The following is a 12,223-nucleotide window of genomic DNA, read 5'->3' as shown; positions in this document are numbered from 1 at the left end:
CACCAAGTCCCAAACATTTCCCACATAGACAGTAAAGGGAATTCACTCGTCTTCTCCTCGAGTCCCCAAGTGCATTGGGATCTGTAGTTCTGCAGCCATCTCACACATTGTAGCAGTCTCTCCAAAGGACTACATATCCCAGCGTGTTTTGCAGCAGTCCCCTTCCTCCTGCTCCTCATGAGTCTCAGAGTCTATCTGGATTTGTAGTTCAGAAAGTCAATTCCTGCATTAGAGAGAGATGCTGTTTTTGGACTAAATCTCCCATGATCCCAAGCGCTCTGAATTGCAGTCTCTGAGATTGCCTGCCTGGCTAGCTCTCCTGCTCCCTGATCTATCCTTTACTCTGCTGCCAGGAAGGGAGGGGTGACCGTGGGGAAGGAGACTCACACAGAGCCACAGTACAGCCAGCATGAGAAGGGTATTTTACACAGGCTGCTCTGGCTGCCAGCATAACAGTGCAAGAAAAAAGGGGGAGGGGGCTGGGGGAGGCAGAAGAATCAGAACATTTGGCATATATACTGTAATAAATAGTCTTGCCACAGTTGTGACTCACTTTTGCTTAGAGAGGAACTCAATTATGGAGTAAGAGAACTACACTATTAGACCAAAACCACCACTTAAGATTTAGCGATACGAAGACCTTTATTCTGCAGTATCCTCCATTTACCATAGTAGTACAAGTGCCCTGAAAACTCATGTTTCAAAAATTTAGCACAGGTCAGTGTGTGCATACTGTAGAATCATCTAGATAAGGATATCTACAGATACTTTTTTTGGCATATTCAAACAAATCAGAAATTGAGATTTTTGATCATTTATAAAGAATGCTCAACCATTACGATACACAATAGCTAGCTTTCAAATAAATTCTATTTAAAAAAAAAAAAATGCAGAAAATACTAGGCATGATATGCCAGATCATGTTGACAATGCTCACATAATTGTGTCTACAAAAATGTAAATGGGATTGTGTTTTTGGAGCAGTATGTCCTATACAAAGAGCTACCACTACGCTGGAAAATTCATCAGCTGGGAACAGCAGACAGAAAAAGCATAGTTGTGCGATACCTGAACTGCAGAAAGCTTATGCTCCCACTAATCTGTTCCCACTAATTTGTTGCTTGATTAACACTCAACCCATGACCTGGTAAACAAGAGGAATGTTTGACTTTTAGGGCTGCCATTCTGATACGTGCAGGCTCAACCCTTTTTATTTAGGGAATACTTAAAGGTTCAGTTTTTATCATTATTTTAAAGAGCAGGTCAGAAGAGTACACCAATAATTGGAAACCCACTTGTGAACTTCTGCTTTGGCTGGTGACCCCTCGTTTCTAAATAGCACTCCCTTGGGGTACAAGTCTTTGGTGGCACTGGATTTTGGTTCTCTCCCTCTCCACACTAAGTATATGGCCTCTCCTATTGAGCATGTTGGTGTCCTCAGATACCTGTCCCGGTTACATCTTGAGGGACTTTCTCCCATGTCAGCAAACTGTTGCCCCCTTGTATGGGCATCAGATCACCAAACTCCTGATGAAGCTTTACTGCAAAACACGTTGAAAATTCACATCCAGAACAGTATGTTACAACTACGATCCATTCTCATATTGTTGAGTTCTCATACATATTTATCTATGAACCATCATTTGATGGGATATGGTGTCTGATAAAAGGCTATGCAGGCTTAAAGAAATGCTCTTTTTAGGATTCTTCTTTTAACATTTATACCCAATAAAAAATATGTTTTATACATATTGTGAGTGTGGTCCATTCTTAAAATTTGCACATTTAAAGTTCCATTTTTCAGCTTTTTCCCTTAGATTTACATAAGATCTCCACCTAGTGACCAGGTAAACCATATTTATGGATAGTCTATAATATAGTTTTAAATCAAGACTGGCATTCTTTTTTCCGACAACTCAAACACACACACTGTGTATATTCTATCAAAATCTGTTCATGGCAGACCTGCATTTAACTTACAGTATAAACACAATAGAAGGAAAAAAAAAAAAAAAAAAAAAAAAAACTTTCAGCAAATTTGCCCAAAGGAAAACATGGGAAGGAAAGCAGCTGTGTGCGTCAGAGTTGGGTACACATGCTCTGTAGGTGGGGATGCAAGAATAAGGTTTTTGTGCCTTGCTCAGCATACCATACCAAGGCGCTGACAATGTCTCTATTCAGGACAAGTGCTATCTGCCCACTAACTCTTTAGTAGACTCATGAATGTGAATGGACACTTTGCCTTTGTACTGTGTTCCTGGTGTACGTTACAGAGGGGAAGATAAACCCTTTCGTTGCTAAAAGGAATGTATTGGGACAGGTCTTCCACCTTGCTGAAAAATATAATTAAGCTGTATACAAAAGCGAGTACACCCCTCACATTTTTATAAATATTTTATTATTATATCTTTTCATGTGACAACACTGAAGAAATTACACTTTGCTACAATGTAAAGTAGTGAGTGTACAGCTTGTATAACAGTGTAAATTTGCTGTCCCCTCAAAATAACTCACACAGCCATTAATGTCTAAACGATGTACCCCATACTAATTCACATTGGGGGGCCGGGATCTGGGGGCCCCCTTATTAAAAGGGGGCTCCCGGATTCCGATAAGCCCCCCGCCCGCAGACCCCCGACAACCAACGGCCAGGGTTGTCAGGAAGAAGCCCTTGTCCTCATCAACATGGGGACAAGGTGGTTTGGGGTTCCCCAAAGCACCCACCCCCCCATGTTGAGGGCTTGGTAAGGTTCGGGAGGGGGGGCGCTTGCTCATCCCCTCCCCCTTTCCTGACCGGCCGGGCTCGGATAAGGGTCTGGTATGGATTTTGGGGGGACCCCCACGCCGTTTATTCAGCATAGGGGGTTCCCCTTAAAATCCATATCAGACCGAAGGGCCTGGTATGCTCTTGGAGGGGGAACCCATGCCAGGTTTTTATTTAAAATTTGGCATGGAGTTCCCCCTCAAGATTCATACCAAAAACAGTGCCTGGTATTGGCAGGGATCCAAGTCGGATCCCGGTTCATTGAAGTCGGACACGTCTCTGACTTCAAGTCACAGGGAAAAGTCGGATCCAAAGTAGGACGAGTGCTGTGTCGAACCAGTGTAAACCCGGCCTCATACAGGTCACTGGACGTTCAACATGGCACCTCATGGCAAAGAGCTCTGAGGATCTGAAAAAATTAATTGTTGCTCTACATAAAGATGATCTAGGCCAGTGATGGCGAACCTTGGCACCCCAGATGTTTTTGAACTACATTTCACATGATGCTCATGCACTCTACAGTGTAGTTGAGCATCATGGGAAATGTAGTTCCAAAACATCTGGGGTGCCAAGGTTCGCCATCACTGGTCTAGGTTATAAGAAGATTGGCAAGACCCTGAAACTGAGCTGCAGCACGGTGGCCAAGACCATACAGCAGTTTAACAGGACAGGTTCCACTCAGAACAGGCCTTTCCATGGTCGACCAAAGAAGTTGAGTGCACGTGCTCAGCGTCACATCCAGAGGTTGTCTTTGGGAAATAGACGTACGAGTGCTGCCAGTATTGCTGCAGAGGTTGAAGGGGTGGGGGCAGCCTGTCACTGCTCAGTCCATATGCCGCACACTGCATCAAATTAGTCTGCAAGGCTGTCGCCCCAGAAGGAAGCCGCTACACAAGAAAGCCTGCAAACAGTTTGCTGAAGACAAGCAGACTAAGGACATGGATTACTGGAACCATGTCCTGTGGTCTGATGAGACCAAGATGAACTTATTTGGTTCAGATGGTATCAAGCGTGTGTGGCGGCAACCAGTTGAGGAGTACAAAGACAAGTGTGTCTTGCCTACAGTCAAGCATGATGGTGAGAGTGTCATGGTCTGGGGCAGCATGAGTGCTGCTGACGTTGGGGAGCTACAGTTCATTGAGGGCACCATGAATGCCAACATGTACTGTGACATACTGAAGCAGAGCATGATCCCCTCTCTTCAGAGACTGGACCGCGAGGCAGTATTCCAACATAACGATCCCAAACACCTCCAAGATGACCACTGCCTTGCTAAAGAAGCTGAGGGTGAAGGTGGACTTGCCAAGCATGTCTGCAGACCTAAACCTTATTGGGCATCCTCAAAACAGAAGGTAGAGGAGCGCAAGGTCTCTAACATCCACCAGCTCCGTAATGTTGTCATGGAGGAGTGGAAGAGGACTCCAGTGGCAACCTGTGAAGCTCTGGTGAACCTCCATGCCCAAGAGGGTTAAGGCAGTGCTGGAAAATAATGGTGGCCACACAAAATATTGACACTTTGGGCCCAATTTGGACATTTTCACTTAGGGGTGTACTCAGTTTTGTTGCCAGCAGTTTAGACATTAATGGCTGTGTGATGAGTTATTTTGAGGAGACAGCAAATTTACACTGTTATACAAGCTGTACACTCACTACTTTACATTGTAGCAAAGTGTAATTTCTTCAGTGTTGTCACATGAGGTGTTGCACAACATACAGGTTGGGAAGCATGCTGTCCTTTAGTGGTATAGTGAGTGAGGGGTCGTTTCCCAGACACTGTTCTAAATGTGCACACAGCAGTCTATAGTCAGTGCAACCAATTTAATACTTTGTCTAATTTACTCTATTCCTTTTTGTCAGTGATGGAATTGACAGTACTATGCAAAGCTGGACTGCAGTCTATGATGTGATAAACAAGTAGCCCGCTTCGAACATTTCACAGGATATATTAAATGGTCTTCAAAAGAAAAAAAATCACTGCATCGTTATCACCTTGGTGGGGGCAAATTTATGATAAATGCCCAGCATTACGCTTGTCACTTTGCACAGGGTCTGCTGATAGCCCATTCTTCCTGCAAGGGATATACATGAATTTATGCTCTCCTGTGGCCTAGAGATGCAAAATTTCCACAAATTTGGGAACCATGGGAAATAAAAGTTTTATTCCAGGTTTTTATTCTGAAAAAAAAAAATCAGTGTGGAGTAGCTTTACAAAATGAATTGGTTTGAAACACGTCTTAACTTGTAGATGCTGCTGGTGAAGAAACACTTTGTGATGATCTAGAATGAGAACTCTGGAGGGAAAGGCTACTGGCACTTTAATTATGGTTCTCATCCTTTCATTACATAAAGTATTTTTAATGTCTTTATGGTACCTCTCGCATGCAAGGATGTGTTTTGTCATCCTTGTTGGTGTTGGAAAATAATATTTCTTCTCACAATATTTGCAAATGGCAGCTTTGCTCTCAGCAGAAATTGAGCTGTTGAAAGGTTTTCAAATTCTAGATATTAGTCTCACCATTTTACTAAGAGGAGGAAAAGAAAAGACAACTTACTGACCAGAATATAGGCAAGTGTTATGCTGTGATGGTGGAGAACATTATGTAGGAATAATTTAACCACTTCCAGAACGCCCACAGCATATGATAAAGGCAGGGTGGCCCGGCTATGTGAACTAACATACCTGTACGTTGGTCAGAGCACAAGATAAAATGGGCTCTCGAAGTCCGCCGGCCACCCACGATCACAGCACATAGAGGCAGAACCCCATTAAACAAGGTGGATCCCCGTTCTGACGGGACAATACTGAGATCTGCTGTTCCTAGTGATCAAAAACAGCGATCTCTGTTGTCCCAGTAAGCCCATCCCCTACACAGTTAGAACACATCCAGGGAACACAGTTAACCCCTTGATCGTCCCTAGTGTTAACCCCTTCCCTGCCAGTGTCATTCATACTTTGATCAGTGCATTTTTTTTTTTTTTTTTTTTTTTTTTAGCACTGATCACTGTAATAAGGTCATTGGTCCCCAAAAAGTCACTTGGGGACAGATTTGTCCGCCGCAATGTCGCAGTCCCAACTGCAAATCGCCGCCATAAATCTATCCCATAGTTTGTAGACACTAACTTTTGCACAAACCATCAATATATGGTTGTTGTAATTTTTTTCACCAAATATATGTAGAAGAAAATATATATTGGCCTAAACTGATGAATAAAATTTGTTTTTTATATATATATATATTTTTTTGGATATATATTATAGCAGAAAAGTAAAAAAACATTTTTTTTCCAAAACCGTTTTCATTTACTTTTTTTTTTGCGTTATAAATAAAAAAAAGGCAGAGGTGATCAAATAACACCAAAAGAAAGCTCTCTTTGTGGGAGAAAAAAAAAAGGACATCAATTTTGTTTGGACACAACGACGCAATGGTCAGTTAAAGCAACGCAGTGCCGTATCACAAAAAATGGCCTGATCATTAAGGGGGTAAATCCTTCCGGGGCTGAAGTGGCTAAAGATTATAAAGATAAAACTAATTTGTCAGACAAATGTAACTGCTTACCTGTCAATTAAGGCCTGAGAGAAATCATCTACTGTATCCCAACAATCACCCAACTGTAGGAAGTACAAGACGTAACCCACAAGCAAACTAAACTGGAGCCTTTCCCCTGCAGTGCCCCCTTGTAGCAATTATGCATATTTCTCATTTGAGAACTGCATTAAGAAGTACGGTGTTACTTGAATAGTATACCCGGATTTCTTTGTCTTCAGTAGCAAGAACTTGCAATAATTTAAGACTTTACATAAAGTCTTTCAGAAATCTTTCATTAAAGGTCTTCTTGCTATATAGTTTGAAGACCATGTCATAGATAAAAAAATATATCATTGCAAAAGAATATATTCCACACGGCTTTGGGGGGAAAAAAAAAAAAATTAAATTAAAAAAAAAAATTAAATTTTATATCAAATATTTTTTATTATTAGAGTTAAGATAAAATTACAATACAACTAGTAGTAGTAACGATAAATCGAAGAGTTTTACATATGCATAGGTAGGTTGAAACATAAGAGACATATATCCTAGCAGTTTCGTTATGTAAGACATATTACATGCTAGAGGTAATATCAAACTGGGGTAGTCGTATTATATAACAACCATTCAAAAATTAAATTTTAAAGAGGGATGATGTCTTTCCTCCCTCAATGCTCCTCCATTGAAAAAACATACCACGCCGTCTTTTTCCTTTTCTTCATAACACGGAAGTCAGACGTCTCTTCTAGGTTCTTGGAGCCAGTTGTCTGATGGAGCACCAGATAAATGTTTCTGAGCTGTGGAAACATTTTCTGGGATATGTGACTTTGCTATTCCAGGAGGCTTTAAGGCCTCATGTACACTGCTGCTGGTAAACCGACGTTTAGGAGCAGTTGGGCATTTTTTTCAACTGCTCCTGAACTCTCCTCTGTTATCTTATCACTACGTGTACACAGGGTCCTTTACAGTTGTTTCTAGGCAGTTGAGTTTAGAGGCTTTTTTTGGAACGCAAAAAAATTGGAGTCTAGAGGCATTTCAAGCGCCAAACGCTTTTAAACACAGCTAAATCCGCTAACTCGCGTTTGGCTGCGCTTCGTTTAAAGACGTTTTTCATTTTTGGCTATTTTTTAAAATAAAATTTTATCTATTTTATTTTTATTCTTTAAACCGCTTATAAAAAACGCAAACGCTGCTAAACGCGGCATGTAAATACGGCAAAACTGACGTTTTAAACATGGGTTACTATTGTTGTGGAATCTCATATTAGCCAATGTATTTCATATATATATATATTGATTTGCATATATTTTATTGATTATTATTATTATTATTATATAGTAGTGGTTTTATCAATATTATTATTCAATAAGTAAAGCAACAATTATTAATCTTTAATAATGTATACTGTGTTTTCCATAGATTTAGAAAGTCTTCATTTATAAGTGTTGAACTTTAAATGACCTCTGCTTTATGACAAGTACTTGTACACAGGTGTTCTCGAAAATGTATTAAGATAGTTTACTGGGTGAAAGTTCATTAGAATAGATTCAAGTAATATAGAATTGTCTCAGGCAAATAAGAAAACAGGTGGTTAAAATAATTAGGTGGAATACAGGAAAGTTATGTACAGAACATTAATTATTAAGTTTGACAGGGTCAAACAAAGGTCTGCTTGTGCCCTCATTAAAACTGTTAAAATACATGCATATAGTGAAACATATAAAACATCTGGTGGGGTTATTAAAAGTTAATTATCTCAAAGTTGTAAATCTGCAAATCCTTGAAGCTAGTTAAATCTTATCAAGGTAAGGAGAGTTTGATAACACAGCTGGGTGCCAGACTGTCTCTATACAGGTGTTTTTAATTGGACAAAAACAGTTATAAATCACTTTAATGAACATATAGGAATTTTGGGAATAATTAAGTTTATCTGGTTGTAGAACAGATGTCAGATTTATGGTTGGTTACTTTGACGTAGATCTTAGCGACCAATCATATGTAAGAGAGATGTTAAGATAAGACTTGTAAAAGTGTATATAAATGCAAGCTCTGCAATTGTTAGACAGACAAGTCAGATAGGAGCTCATAAGGCTGAACTCTATGTATGCTGCCCTATTGCATGGGTCATAGAGGTCAGAACCAATGGGCAAGTATCTGTCCTAACTTGTCCCCTCGGACAAGTCAGATAGGAGCTCATAAGGCTGAACTCTATGTATGCTGCCCTATTGCACGGGTCATAGAGGTCAGAACCAATGGGCAAGTATCTGTCCATAACTTGTCTCCTCGTACGAGTCAGAGAAGACTTCTTAACTTGTTCCAGAATGTGGTCTCAGGTGAATTTCCCTCAAGAACTTGGTCGAGCTGGAACCCAGAACTCTGTGAGGGGACCAGACCACCGGAAGATCGGCTGGTCCCTATCAGGTGAGAGGTTCCCAAGAATTGGCAGTAAAGACCCATTCTGGTTCAAGGTGAGAACAATTCACAATTGTTTAAATTTGGTTAGAGGATAAGAATATTTATATCTAATATGCATGCATTGTAAGAAACTGTATAAATTAGACCTGTATATTGTAATATTTTGAACATAAACCTGTATGTTATCAGCTGTTAATAAACCTGCATTGCTGAAGTTCTGCCTGGTTCGATACCTTACTATTCTACTTCACTAACTGTCAAGTTAAATCGTTCAGGAGAGGTTGTAAAAACGTCCCGTGTACATGAAGCCCAAGTCATTCTCACCTAGGTGAGAATGGAGGCAGGAGGTGGGTCATTAATGAGTAAAAAGGGGAGAATTGTGATGTGGGTGGAATGTGTCATTATTGAATGAAGGTGCACCTTTAAGCTTCCAGAAAATTACCACTCAAAAGCTGAAGATCAGGCCTGCCACCTGGTCTTGTTTCTGCCTTGTGTCGTGGCATCATCACTGTTGGAAGACTTCAGGACCATGAGAGTACTATGTTTTTATCCCTTTAAGTTACACTTCTAGGGGTAGCATCTTAGTTATTACAGTTGCAGAAAACAGAGAAACAGATGCCACTACATGCTAAATACCAATCTGCACTGACATATTTCATTTGTGCAGTTGGGCATCAATGCTTTAAGCCAGCCATACATGAATGAATCAAAATTCTGTCCGGTTCAGCAGGAACTGGTCAAATTTCAATCCATGTATGGGCAGGGTGATTGTACAGAAGTCATTCTACTGATCAACTACTGCCATGTTGGAAAATTTCCACTCCTTCAACACCGCCACTTATAGCCATCGGAACTGATCAGTGTATTCTGACAGGGAGGAAGTCCCCCTTCTGTCAGAATATAAAAGGCCCAGCGGAGAGGATTCCCCCATTTGATGTGTGGATGGGGGAATCCAGTGATTTTTTTCTGTTCAATCTGCTGGTTGAACTAAAAAAATTGAATCATCTATGGGCTGTCATATGTATTTTCCATCCAGATTAAATCCACGTTGCTCTTATCTCTCAAGACAATAGTGGACATCTTTGTTTAGAATTCTCATTTTCTAGGAAATCTGACATATTAAATAAATGTTAATTCACAATTCAGCAACAGAGTGATGTGTTTCTCAATGAAACAGTTTTGTTTGGGCCATAATTTTAACCCTACTATGAATTTTTGAAATATCAATAGCAATTTACTGTTGTGTTTGAATAATAAAATCTGTCATTTCAAGCAGTAATAGCCATTTTTAGCATATTTATAAATCAATCAGTTTAGTGGTGCCTTGATAGCAGATCATCAATACGTAAAAATGGAAGTTCTCTTGGTGATGGACTTTTTGTAAGCTAGCTTTAAGCTTACATTCAACTTGCTTTGACACAGTAATGACTTTTGTGCATTTTTGAAGCATTCTTCTATAGTAAACAATGCAATGCCTGAAGCATACATAATTACAAATACACATCATGACGTGAATGTACCAACAATTTATTATTGAAAAAAATGAACTGTTAGCTTATGTAAACAGATACAAGAAACACATTAGTTAGAAGTCATCAGAACAGGTTTTTCTTAACTACCCGATACCACATGGCAATTGATTGGAGGTCATAAAAATGACAAAGACATGCAAGAGACATGGATGAAAAGGCATATATACTGATAACATACCACAGCACCCTACACTGTCTGCTGGAACAGTTCTGCAAAGAAGGCTACGATCCAAGCACATTATTTCATTCACATTAGATAGTCTCAAAAAAAGAAAATATCAAAACTAGACTTCAGTTTATACGTAGAGTGCTTTAAATGTGTTAATCCCTTTGATAGGTGTTCCAGTCAGGGGCTACATCAGAAGCCCCAGCAGATTTAAGATGTCAAATCAAATGGTTTTCAACCATGGAGCTGTGGCTCCCTGCTACTGTGACCCCCAAGCTACACTGATACCCAGAACCAAACAACTACCGTATGTTCAGAAAGTAGAGAGAATGCCTGAAACTTAACCCTACAAGGCACTTCCCTGCCAATCCCTGCCCATCATTCCTTCCTCACCCATTAGAAGAAAGAATGAGAGTGAAGATAACAATCAAGAGCTGGATTTAGATGCTGGGTGTGACTGGTTAGCTGTTAAAGTCATGCCCCCCTTAATTTGGGCTGGATTGTTTTAGTATGGGCAAAAGTTGGAGATATAAGCTATGGCAGGGGTAGGCAACCTTAGATGGAGATCTACTTGAACAACACTGATGAAGTCAAAGATCACCGGGCAGTGTCCTGTTAGGGCCGGTTCACACCAGAACGCAATGCCAGAAAGGCATGTTCCATGTGCGTTTCCTGTACCGTGTTCAAAACGCACTGCCTTTGTGATCTACTGCAGGTGAGAATACATTGTTAATTCTAAATGTAGATCACAAAAGCAGTGGACACCGAAAAAGGAAGAAGGAATGCAGGGATCGGGAGTGCGTTGCGCTCAGAATGCAGGGATCAGGAGTGCATTGCGCTCAGAATGCAGGGGATCAGGAGTGCATTGCGCTCAGAATGCAGGGGATCAGGAGTGCATTGCGCTCAGAATGCAGGGGATCAGGAGTGCGTTGCGCTCAGAATGCAGGGGATCAGGAGTGCGTTGCGCTCAGAATGCAGGGGATCAGGAGTGCGTTGCGCTCAGAATGCAGGGATCAGGAGTGCATTGCGCTCAGAATGCAGGGGATCAGGAGTGCATTGCGCTCAGAATGCAGGGGATCAGGAGTGCATTGCGCTCAGAATGCAGGGGATCAGGAGTGCATTGCGCTCAGAATGCAGGGGATCAGGAGTGCATTGCGCTCAGAATGCAGGGGATCAGGAGTGCATTGCGCTCAGAATGCAGGGGATCAGGAGTGCATTGCGCTCAGAATGCAGGGATCAGGAGTGCATTGCGCTCAGAATGCAGGGATCAGGAGTGCATTGCGCTCAGAATGCAGGGATCAGGAGTGCATTGCGCTCAGAATGCAGGGATCAGGAGTGCATTGCGCTCAGAATGCAGGGATTTGGGGGGGGTGATGTGAAGGGTGGTAGAGGACACAGACTTTTTTATATTAACAAGCTGGTGATTGGATGCTTAAGATCTAGCAACCAATCACCTGCGGGTTTCCTTGAAAAGTTAACTTGGCCAGCTCCTCCCCCCGCCCTCTGTCCTGAACTGTACTAACTCTCACTCCCCACTGTTCACTGACAGCAGCGCAGGTTGGGGGTGGGGGGTTCCGAGGGCAGAGACAGAAGGCAGGGCTTGGTGGCGCAGACCGTTCCCATTCTACCTGTCCCCTACCCGCGATCGACGGGTTGCTGACCCCGGAGCTATTGCATCACCAGAGATTAGAGAATGGGAAAGACTAATGGCAGCCAGTGCTTCATAAAAAGGGGACATCATAAAGAATTTTGCTGGTGACAGGGTCTCGAAGTTCAATGTAGTTTGTCATGTTATTTTAGTGTCTTTGCCATGATTTTA

At 41.4% G+C, this 12,223-nt stretch overlaps 1 protein-coding gene across 1 annotated transcript in view; it reads right to left on the bottom strand.

Annotated features, from left to right (window-relative positions):
* The window catches only part of STK10 (serine/threonine kinase 10), a 253,740-nt gene that overhangs the window by 180,514 nt on the left and 61,003 nt on the right, over positions 1 to 12,223 (bottom strand). The gene's annotated exons all lie outside the window — the stretch shown is intronic.

The sequence above is a fragment of the Aquarana catesbeiana genome, linkage group LG03 (genome assembly GCF_042186555.1).
Source record: "Aquarana catesbeiana isolate 2022-GZ linkage group LG03, ASM4218655v1, whole genome shotgun sequence".
NCBI lineage: Eukaryota > Metazoa > Chordata > Amphibia > Anura > Ranidae > Aquarana > Aquarana catesbeiana.
The sequence above is the reverse complement of the archived record's forward strand: the minus strand, read 5'-3'. Positions and strand labels throughout refer to the sequence as shown.